This window comes from Apium graveolens, chromosome 2 (assembly GCF_009905375.1).
Source record: "Apium graveolens cultivar Ventura chromosome 2, ASM990537v1, whole genome shotgun sequence".
NCBI classification, from domain to species: Eukaryota; Viridiplantae; Streptophyta; class Magnoliopsida; order Apiales; family Apiaceae; genus Apium; species Apium graveolens.
The window spans coordinates 256,712,558-256,723,813 of NC_133648.1; the positions used below are offsets into that span (position 1 = coordinate 256,712,558).

Consider the following 11,256-nt stretch of genomic DNA (forward strand, 5'->3'; position numbering starts at 1 on the left):
AAGTATAAGTTTTCCAACTTCTACCTCTATTATTCTTTATGGGAATATTATTTAAATAATAATATTCAGATATTTCTTTATATTGAGACTGATTTACTTTATTAAATCAGCATTATTCCAAACACTCTTTAAAGTGTTTTCAAGTCTTTAAAATGATTTACAAAAGTTAGAGCGGATCCCAAAACTCATTTTTATATTTAAGATCCTCCTTTCGAAGGGGATTTAAATACTCGCTCAAAACCTGAGGGATCCGACTCTGTGGTGTGTTTTATATTCGCAACAAGGTTGCTGTCTTGATAAAAGAATTTCTGATTACTTACCCAACACTCGGGAAGTAAAATTCTTGGAACAAGTTAATCCATTAACAGGCATCGCCTGGAAAATATTGGTAAGTTTTCCTTTCCAACTAGATACGACTTCTTGATGGAGCCGTATCAACAAGTTTCTACTTGGGGAAAGTGGGGACGAGCTTTAAGTTTCAGAGTCATGGATTTCATCTGAACTAGGAGTGGCGTAAGTGGCCGAGTAGCGCCGGCCCAGCCTTATTATATTGGCCCAAAATGGCCTGGAAGTTCCGCTAACGCGGTCCATTCCTTAGGAGTTCAGTGTTCGGTTGACAAGTAAATCCGACAGGTTCTCCTCTACATGTAGAAAATAGTGGGGTTGTACTACTACGACTGATCATCGTAAGTGGTCTTCCTGGCGCGGCAAACTCCCGTAATGAGTTCATCATACAATTGGATATTTTTGCAACACTACCCAGAGCACTTCGATAGAAAGGCTACGGTTGGGCGATTGTTGAGTGTTGGCAGGGTCAAGTTTTTAAAATGATGTTTGCATCAAATGAAGTATCTCATAACTTTATTTTATTTTGATGATATTTTAAAGATTGAATCTATTCAAGTATTATCTTGTAGTCTCATCTATGTGATGAACTGTTGAACTAATTATAACTTGAACGGTGGTAGTTCAAGTAGTATTTGGAAAAGATATAAGTATATTGGAGTATCTTGTAACTTCATCTTTTAAAAAAACTTATATCTAGTAAATGATTATCTTATGCATGTCAAAGATTTTCAGAAAAATGTTGAGTCAAGGTTAGATATATGAGATCACCTTGCAACGATAGTTTTATACAGTTATAAATTGGAACTCTGTGTATATTATGTATGGAAGAGGACTTCCAAGATTTTGAAAAGTATATATGTATATATACTGAATATTTTGCGACTTCATCGCATTAAGATATCAAACTTGGTTCATTTCTTTTGACCAAGACTTTCATGAGTACTATGAGGAGGCTCATATATTGTTAATCATTATACATATTATTTTGGTGGGCTTGCTGCTCACCCTTGCTTTCTTCTTTCATCACACAACAACAGATAGAAAAGATGAATAGGACCAAGCTCCCGATTCGCAAGCGATTAGGAAACGTTCCGCAGTTTCCTATAGGCGTTGATGTCGCTGTAGCTGAGGTAGGAACTACCAATAGGCTAGGCTTTCAACTTATGATGTACCAGACTTATGTATAATTATGAATTATAATAATGGCAAAGAAATGTAAATTTATTCAGAAACCTTTTTAAGGTGTATTGACATATAATTGTGGAATAAAATGACTTGTGATTATTTTTGGATATTCATCTCTGAGACTATAACTTGTGGTGTGTGTGTTTATTGTGGGGTCACAGTACAGAGTAGTTGATTGTGTATTAAGATTGGGTGTTATTAAGGGAAATGGAACTCGTGACAACCCGGATCCCCGACCCCGGATTTGGGGGTGTTACACAAGTAGTGTCTCCAAATTTTTAAGGAAAAAACTATTGCTACGAGCTCAAGGTCATGAGTAGGATATCTAATCTCGTATTCCTTCAATTGTCTTGACGCATACGCAATCACCTTACCGTGCTGCATAAGCACACACCATAATCCTTTGTGCGGCGCGTCACTATATATCACAAAATCTCCTTTTCCGTCTGGCAATGCCAACACCGGGGCCGTTACCAACCTTTTCTTTAATTCCTGAAAATGGTTCTCGCATTTTTCCGTCCATTCAAACTTCTCTGTCTTACGAGTAAGTCGTGTCAAAGGGGCTGCGATCTTCGCAAAGTCCTGTACAAATCTACGATAGTAGTCGGCCAATCCTATGAAACTCCTTACCTCTGTGGGTGTGGTTGGCCTTTCCCAATTTGAGACCGCCTCTATCTTGGAGGGGTCGACCAATACTCCTTCTTTATTGATCACATGTCCTAAAAACTGTACTTCATTCCGCCAGAATTCACACTTCGAGAATTTGGCATATAATTGTTCCTCTCTGAGTATTCCTAGAGCTATCCTCAAATGCTCTGCATGTTCTGCCTCAGTCCTTGAGTAGATTAAAATATCATCGATAAAAACTATCACACACTTGTCCAAGTACTTCTTAAATACTCTGTTCATTAAATCCATGAAAGTCGCTGGGGCGTTGGTTAATCCAAAGGACATTACCAAGAACTCATAGTGCCCATACCTGGTACGGAACGCGGTCTTGGGAATATCTTCGGGTTTAATCTTTAGCTGGTGATATCCAGTTCTCAGGTCAATCTTGGAAAAATAAATAGCATCCTTTAGCTAGTCGAACATATCGTCTATTCTAGGTAATGGGTACCTATTCTTTATGGTTAGCTTGTTCAACTTTCGGTAGTCGATGCACAGCCTCATGCTCCCATCTTTCTTCTTAACAAATAACACTGGTGCTCCCCACGGAGACACACTGGGTCTTATCATACCCTTATCCAAAAGTTCCTGCAATTGGGTAGCTAATTCCTTCATTTCTAATGGGGCTAACCGGTAAGGTACTTTTGAAACTGGCGCCGTCCCTGGGGCCAACTCAATAGAAAATTCAATCACTCTATCGGGTGGTTATCCCGGAAGGTCTTGTGGGAATACATCTCCAAATTCGTTGACTACCGGAATATCTTGTAAGCTGGGCACCTCCTTCTGCGTGTCCACCACATAGGCTAGGTAAGCCTCATTTCCTTTTCGTAGCATCCTTTTGGCCTGGGCCATAGTCAAAAATTTTTGTGTCTGCCTCTTTCCTCTAAATATGACTTCTTTCTTTCCTGGGATATTCAACTTAACTTTCTTCCCCTTACAGTCTATCTGAGCATCATTGCTAGATAGCCAGTCCATTCCCAAAATTACATCAAACTCCCCTAATTTAAAAGGAATCAGATCAACACTAAAAGATTGTTCCCCTATGCCTAACTCACAGGCGGGGTGAATCTGGTTAACAGGAATAACTTCATGATTGGCTATTTCTACTTGTAAGGGTTCTATCAAGGGTTCAGCCTTAACTCTTAATTTACGCGTAAAGTCCTTTGATATAAAAGATTTAGTTGCTCCCGAATCAAATAAAACGTTTGCACTGACTGAATTTAGAGAAAGGGTACCTGCTATCACATCTGAGTCTTTCATAGCATCCTGGACTGTCATGTTGAAAGTCCTCGCAGTCGGTGGCTTATTAGAAGCAGCTCTGCTTGCTCCTGAAGTTGCTGGTTTGTTCATTGGGCATTCCCTCTTTTAATGACCTGGGCGTCCACACTGATGACAAGTGGTAGTTGGAATGACGGCAGGGGCTGACGAAGGGCATTTGTGGGAATAGTGGCCCACTTGTCCACACTTAAAGCAGGTTACTGGCTTTCCCTTACACTCCCCAGAATGCATCCTTCCACAAGTGTTACAGGCTGGCAATGGGGGTCGAGACTGGTTGGAATAGGACATTCTTGACTTCTGGCCGCTCTGGCTCACATTCACACTCATTGGCCGCTTAAACCCAGTGTTCTTTCCCGGTAGGGACACTGCTCCTCGATTAAATCTAGTTGGGAAGCTCCTTCCTACGGAACCTCCACCCATGCTCATACTTTTCCTCTTTATTCCCTTCTGCATCTGTTCACTTCCGGCTTCTACAATTGTTGCCTTTTGCACCAGAGTGGCATAATTAGTAAGCTCAAGGATTGCCACCCTATTCTGAATCCACGATTTTAGTCCCTGCTGAAACCTCCTAGCTTTCTTTTCCTCGGTGCTCACAAACTCCGGCACAAACCTTGATAACTCAGTAAATTTAGCTTCATACTCAGCTACAGATAAGTTATTCTGCTTTAGCTCCAAGAACTTGAGCTCCATCTGGCTTTCCATAAACCTCGGGAAATATTTTCCCAGAAACAACTGAATGAATCTCTCCCAGGTTATAATATCATATGTCTCCATGTTTTTCTTGGCCTCCCACCAGTAGTTAGCCTCTCCTTTCAGAAGGTAGGTAGCAAATACAGTCTTCTCTGCCTCATCCGTACTCAGAATCTCAAAGGATTTCTCCATTTCCTTTAACCATGCCCTTGCCTCAACTGGGTCGGCTGATCCGTGGAACTCAGGGGGCTTAAAGGACTTCAAAGCCCTGAAGGAGTTTGCCACATCATTGTTATTTCCTTGAGGGGGTGGGTTGGGTTGACGTTCCAAGTTCTGCCTTAGTAGTTGCATGAACTGTCCCATGAGATCCATGCCTGGGTTTGGTACTGGTTGCTCAAACTCAGTTTCTCCTTCTTCAGCCTCTATCTCAAATCCCTCAACATCATATGTTTCCTCCTCCTCTTCATACAGGGGGTCATCCTGTTCAACATAATCCTCATCTTCCTCTTCACTGTGTTCTTGGTTCCTATCGTCCTGGTTATGGCTTCCCTGGTCCTCAGATCCAGGGTTCGCCCTAGTTCCAATCTTTCTTGGCGGCATGATACTGATAATTTTTTTTTTGGGAAATTCAATGTTAGGTCACAATCATACACAACATTGTGCCTTGCACAGTTCTATAATGGGGAGAATGTATCTCGCAATTCTATTATTTTATGACAGTTCTAATAAGAAGTGCAGTAATAATAATGATAAAAATAGTGATCTCGTCACTAAGAAACTGAACTGAAAGGAAACAAATATATACATAATGCGAGAGATACATAGTTTGATCTGGTCAAAAGTACAACAGTGTTACAGCCATCTGTCCAAAAGTGATACACAAGACTCTATCTGTCTAGTCAGAAAAAGGGATGCTATATACAAGTCAACTATCCCGAAAAATTGGCTCTTACTATAGCCTCGACTAACTAGACAACTTGTAATAACCCCCAAAATTTTCAACTTTTTGTAACTCTTGAGAATAATGTTTTAGCTGAATGATAAAACTTTTCATGCCACACTATGTAGGGGTTCTGTTATGGATATTCTGAGATTTTATTAGTACTCTATATGGTATATGAGTGTATGTAAAGATCGTCAGAATCCAATTCCGAACACTTTGGTTTTTCTCGGAAATACACTAGATACAGAGAGAATTGAGTATAAGGTAACAGGATAAAAAGGATTTAAATTAAAGGATTATAATAGAGGATCATAAAAAGGAATATAATGTATTGAGAAAGGTTATGGGAACCTAAGTAATAAGATCCCGGGTATGATCCTTCAAACGATAAACGAAAACGAAAGTTAAGCGAACCGTATAACAGATCAGCGGTCATTAGGCAAACAATTAGGAAGTTAATCAAAGGGATTAGAGAGAGTGATGTGATAAGTGGCATTTTATACCACTTAGAACGTCTTAAAATGGCTTAAATTGGTGTCTTGAAATCAAGTATTTTGTGTATTTGATGCGTTTTTCTAGTGTTTATGCATTTCAGGGTATTAGTTGCATTTCGGAGAGGAATCATCAAGAATAAGCCTTGGCATGTGTTCACCATTGAGAGAGGAAAAGAACGGGCAGATTACGGCGAAGAAACGGAGCAAACCTGGAATTTTTCCAGTAGGGTCCTGCGCGCCCGCGCAGCAGTGCTGAGCGGCCGCGCAGCAGCCTTGCGCGCCCGCGCAGAAATGCTGAGCGGCCGCGCAGGGTCGGGGAAAAAGCTAAATTATTTTAGACTTCTACTTCTGTTTGGCTTCCAACTTCTATGTAATCTGAGTTTTATGGGACTATTATATAAGTAGATTTGAGACGTTTTCATAGGGAATATGAAGGAGATTATGTTTTAGATTGTGTTTGGCGCAAGAAGCGAAGAAGATAAGGAAGAAGACCGATTTAGCACACTGCAACGAAGAGGAAGCATATATTCTTGTGATTCTTGTTTCGTTGTAACGTTGGATGCTAGTTTTCTTGCTTTGACTTATTTACTCTTGTGACGTACTCTGTTTTAATATAATTAGTTTAGTTATTATTTTCTTGTGTTGTTTATCATGATTTCATATGAACCCATGATGGCGATAAGTTCTATTATGGGCTAATCGTGATCATGGGGTTGCAACGGATTTATTATGGAATTCTTTAGTTAATTGTTTAATACTTTAGTGTGTGATGATTGCATGATATCTAGTATTGGTTGTGCGTATTCGTCTTATATGCGTCGCGAACATATAAGATAGGGTGTTAATCTCTTGTGAAGCGACGGTGGATCTTGAGATTTAGAACTTGCCATGCTAGCATAGGTTCATGTACGTTGTGCATGATTAGTGGGTAACTCTAACAGTTTTATTTGCCCTATGTAATCAAAAGGAATAACTTGTGCTTAAATCGTTGTGTTGTCAATTTCTGTAGACATATAGGAACTCAACATAATTGATGACTATTCAACTTCTATCTTAATTGTGGATGTTTGGTAGAATGGTATTAGTACAATGAAAGTTGGCTTTTATCAGTTTCGTGTTATTCGATTAATGTCATCACTGTCACATGCTAAAGGTAATAACAATGGCTATAGAAGGAAGTAATAATGAAGTTGTGATCTCATGAGTGTTTTATCATTGATAAATTGAAGTGTTAGTTAAGTGGTTAATTAAGTAGTTAATTATAATTAATATTTAATCAATAATTTTAAGTGTTATCTTAACATTGAGAAGTAATTATACATTGGTGAGTGAGTTTAATTAGACAATAACTTAGTCTGAGTCTCTGAGGGAACGAACAAGAAAGTATTCTATATTACTTGCGAACGCGTATACTTGCGTGAATATTAGTGCATGTTTTCGCCCTAACAAGTTTTTGGCACCGCTGTCGGGGACTCGGCATATTTGTTTAGTTTATGTACTTACCATCATTGGTCATTAGGACTCAGTGATTAGGACGTAGTAGTTAATTACTCTTTTCGGTTGTGTTTCAGGGACTTTAGCAAGCGTTTATGCAAACTCGTTCTCGTGCTCGCAAGAGGACCTTAGATACAGCTGAGGAGAAAGACGAAGTTCTTGATACTCCGGAGAAGTTAGATTTTGAGGATTCGGATTCAGGAACTGAGCAGAAAGAACCAGTAAACATGGGAGATCGTATTGTTCAAGCTGATCCAGCTCTTATGGATTTTTCTCGGCCTAAAATTGATGACATTCAGTCAAGCATCCTTCATCCGGCTATTCAAGCTAACACCTTTGAAATCAAGCCGGGCACTATTCAGATGGTGCAGAATTCTGTTTCCTTTGGAGGAGCGGCAACTGAAGACCCCAACATGCACATAAGGAATTTTGTCGAGATCTGCAGCACTTTTAAGTATAATGGCGTGACTGATGAGGCTATCAAGTTGAGGCTTTTCCCATTCTCACTGAGGGATAAAGCTAAAGACTGGTTACATTCTGAACCAGCTGGGTCAATCACTACGTGGCAAGATCTTGCGCAAAAGTTTCTGGTGAAGTTTTATCCAATGGCAAAGACTGCTGCTATGAGGAGTGCTCTTACTCAGTTTGCGCAGCAACCTACAGAATCTATGTGCGAGGCTTGGGAACGCTACAAGGAAATGTTGAGAAAATGTCCACATCATGGAATGCCGGATTGGATGGTAATCACTGGTTTTTATAATGGTTTGGGGGCCCAATCTCGGCCCATGCTCGATGCAGCAGCTGGAGGCGCCTTATGGGCTAAAAGCTATACTGAGGCGTATAATCTTATCGAGACGATGGCTGCAAATGAGCATCAAAACCCAACTCAGAGGATGACGTCAGGCAAGGTCGCAGGTATTCTGGAAGTTGATGCAGCCACCGCTATTGCAGCCCAGCTCCAAGCGCTATCAATGAAGGTTGATTCTTTGGCTACGTATGGAGTTAATCAAATAGCTATGGTTTGTGAGCTTTATGCAGGTTCTCATGCTACGGATCAGTGTTCTCTTGTCAACGAATCTGTTCAGTATGTGAATAATTATCAGCGACAACAGCAGCCTGTGCCAGCGACCTATCATCCTAACAACAGAAATCATCCAAATTTCAGCTGGGGGAATAATCAGAATGCTATTCAACCAACATATCAGCAAGGAGTAAGTAAACAGTTTAACCCACCTGGATTCCAGCAACCACAACAGTATGCTACAAGGCAATCATATCCTCAACAGGGAAGTGCAGCTGCACCTACTAGTGCTGATTTTGAGGAACTTAAGCTGTTGTGCAAGAGTCAGGCGGTTTCTATCAAGACCTTGGAAAATCAAATCGGTCAATTAGCCAATACAGTGCTCAATCGTCAACCTGGCACTCTTCCCAGTGACACAGAAGTACCAGGCAGGAAGGAAGCTAAAGAGCAAGTCAAGGCTATTACCTTAAGGTCTGGAAAAGTAGCTGATGCTGAAAAGGCAAAAGAAGTCGAAGCTGAAGTTAGAGATGAAGAATCTAAGCAAAAGGAGAAAGCGGCGGAACCAAGGAAGACTACTGTTGAACACACTTTGCCTGAGGCTAATACAGGGGAGAAACAGCTCTATCCTCCACCACCTTTTCCTAAGAGATTACAGCAACAAAAGCTGGATAGACAGTTCGGGAAGTTTCTGGAGGTGTTCAAGAAACTTCACATCAATATACCTTTCGCTGAGGCGCTGGAACAAATGCCTAGTTATGCGAAGTTTATGAAGACTATTCTTTCAAGGAAGGTGAAACTGGATGACCTTGAAACCGTTGCTCTCACGGAAGAATGCAGCGCGGTTCTGCAACAAAAGTTACCACCAAAACTGAAAGATCCAGGAAGCTTCACCATTCCTTGCACCATTGGCAATCTAACTTTTGACAAGTGCCTTTGTGATTTGGGAGCAAGCATTAATCTGATGCCGTTGTCGATCTTTAAAAAGCTGGATCTGCCTGATCCAAAACCCACATACATGTCGCTACAATTGGCGGACCGTTCCATTACTTACCCAAGGGGCATAGTTGAGGATGTGCTCGTCAAGGTGGATAAGCTCTTCTTTCCTGCAGATTTTGTTATTCTGGATTTTGAGGAAGATAAGAAGATTCCCATAATCTTGGGGAGGCCTTTCTTGGCTACTGGCCGTACCTTGATAGATGTGCAAAAAGGGGGACTTACTATGCGGGTCCAAAATCAGGATGTGACCTTCAACGTATTCAAGGCAATGAAATTCCCTACAGAAGATGAGGAGTGTTTAAAAGTGGATATGATTGATTCCGCAGTTACTTCAGAACTCGATCACATGCTAATGTCTGATGCATTGGAAAAGGCCTTAGTGGGGGATTTTGACAGCGATGATGAAGATAGCAACGAGCAATTACAATATCTGAATGCTTCTCCATGGAAGCGAAAGATCGACATACCATTCGAATCTCTTGGTACTTCTGACCTTAAGAATGCTGAAGGGAAGCTCAAACCATCAATAGAGGAAGCACCTACCTTGGAGCTCAAACCATTACCTGAACACTTGAGGTATGCTTTTTTAGGTGATTCATCTACGTTACCTGTTATTATTTCAGCTGACCTTTCAGGTAGTGAGGAAGACAAGCTCTTAAGGATTTTGAGAGAATTCAAATCGGCTATAGGATGGACCATAGCAGACATCAAGGGGATAAGTCCTTCATATTGTATGCATAAAATTCTGTTAGAGGAAGGTAGTAAGCCAACTGTGGAACAACAGCGAAGACTGAACCCGATCATGAAGGAGGTGGTGAAGAAAGAAATTCTGAAATGGCTAGATGCAGGCATCATTTATCCTATTTCTGACAGCTCATGGGTGAGCCCCGTGCAATGTGTACCTAAGAAAGGAGGTATCACTGTGGTTGCAAATGAAAAGAATGAGCTCATCCCTACTCGAACAGTTACAGGATGGAGAGTATGCATGGATTATAGAAAATTGAACAAAGCCACAAGGAAGGATCACTTCCCTCTCCCATTCATTGATCAAATGCTTGACAGATTGGCGGGACATGAGTATTTTTGTCTTCTGGATGGTTATTCCGGGTATAATCAGATTTGTATTGCACCAGAGGATCAGGAAAAGACTACCTTCACTTGTCCATTTGGCACATTTGCTTTTCGTAGAGTTTCGTTTGGGTTATGTGGCGCCCCGGCCACCTTTCAGAGATGTATGATGGCTATATTCTCTGACATGATTGGAAATAACGTCAAAGTGTTCATGGATGACTTCTCCGTCTTTGGACACTCATATGATGAATGTTTGAATAATCTGCGCGCCATACTCAAAAGATGCGTGGAAACTAATTTGGTGCTTAATTGGGAGAAATGTCATTTTATGGTGCGTGAAGGCATTATCCTTGGGCATAAGGTCTCTAGCAAAGGTCTGGAGGTGGACAAGGCCAAGGTGGGAGTCATTGAAAATCTTCCCCCACCTAATTCGGTGAAAGGCATCCGTAGTTTTCTCGGTCATGCGGGTTTTTATCGGCGATTCATCAAGGACTTTTCAAAGATATCTAAGCCGTTGTGCAATTTACTTGAGAAAGATGTGCCTTTCAAATTTGATGATGAATGTTTGGCAGCATTCGAGACTCTCAAGGAGAGTTTGATCACGGCACCAGTTATTACAGCACCAAATTGGACAGAACCGTTTGAGATGATGTGTGATGCGAGTGACTATGCGGTAGGTGCAGTTCTGGGACAGCGCACGAAAAATATCTTCCATGTGGTCTACTATGCGAGTAAGACTTTAAATGGGGCCCAATTGAACTACACCACTACTGAGAAGGAGCTTTTGGCTATAGTCTTTGGCTTTGAGAAATTTCGATCTTATCTGCTTGGTACGAAAGTAACAGTATTCACTGATCATGCAGCTATTCGCTATCTGGTTTCTAAGAAGGATTCGAAGCCGAGACTCATTCGTTGGGTGCTTTTACTTCAGGAATTTGAGTTAGAGATCAAAGATAGAAAAGGTACCGAGAATCAAGTAGCTGACCATCTCTCTAGGTTGGAGAATCCCGATTCTACTTCACAAGATAGGACGTTAATCAATGAATCTTTTCCGGATGAGCAGTTGTTTG

At 41.0% G+C, this 11,256-nt stretch overlaps 1 non-coding gene across 1 annotated transcript; it reads right to left on the reverse strand.

Moving 5' to 3' along the window:
* Positions 1 to 7,718: 7,718 nt before the first annotated feature.
* LOC141709570 (small nucleolar RNA R71) lies at positions 7,719 to 7,825 on the reverse strand. Its single transcript, XR_012570138.1, has one exon. It is a non-coding gene; the product is annotated as a small nucleolar RNA R71 (small nucleolar RNA).
* Positions 7,826 to 11,256: the final 3,431 nt, after the last annotated feature.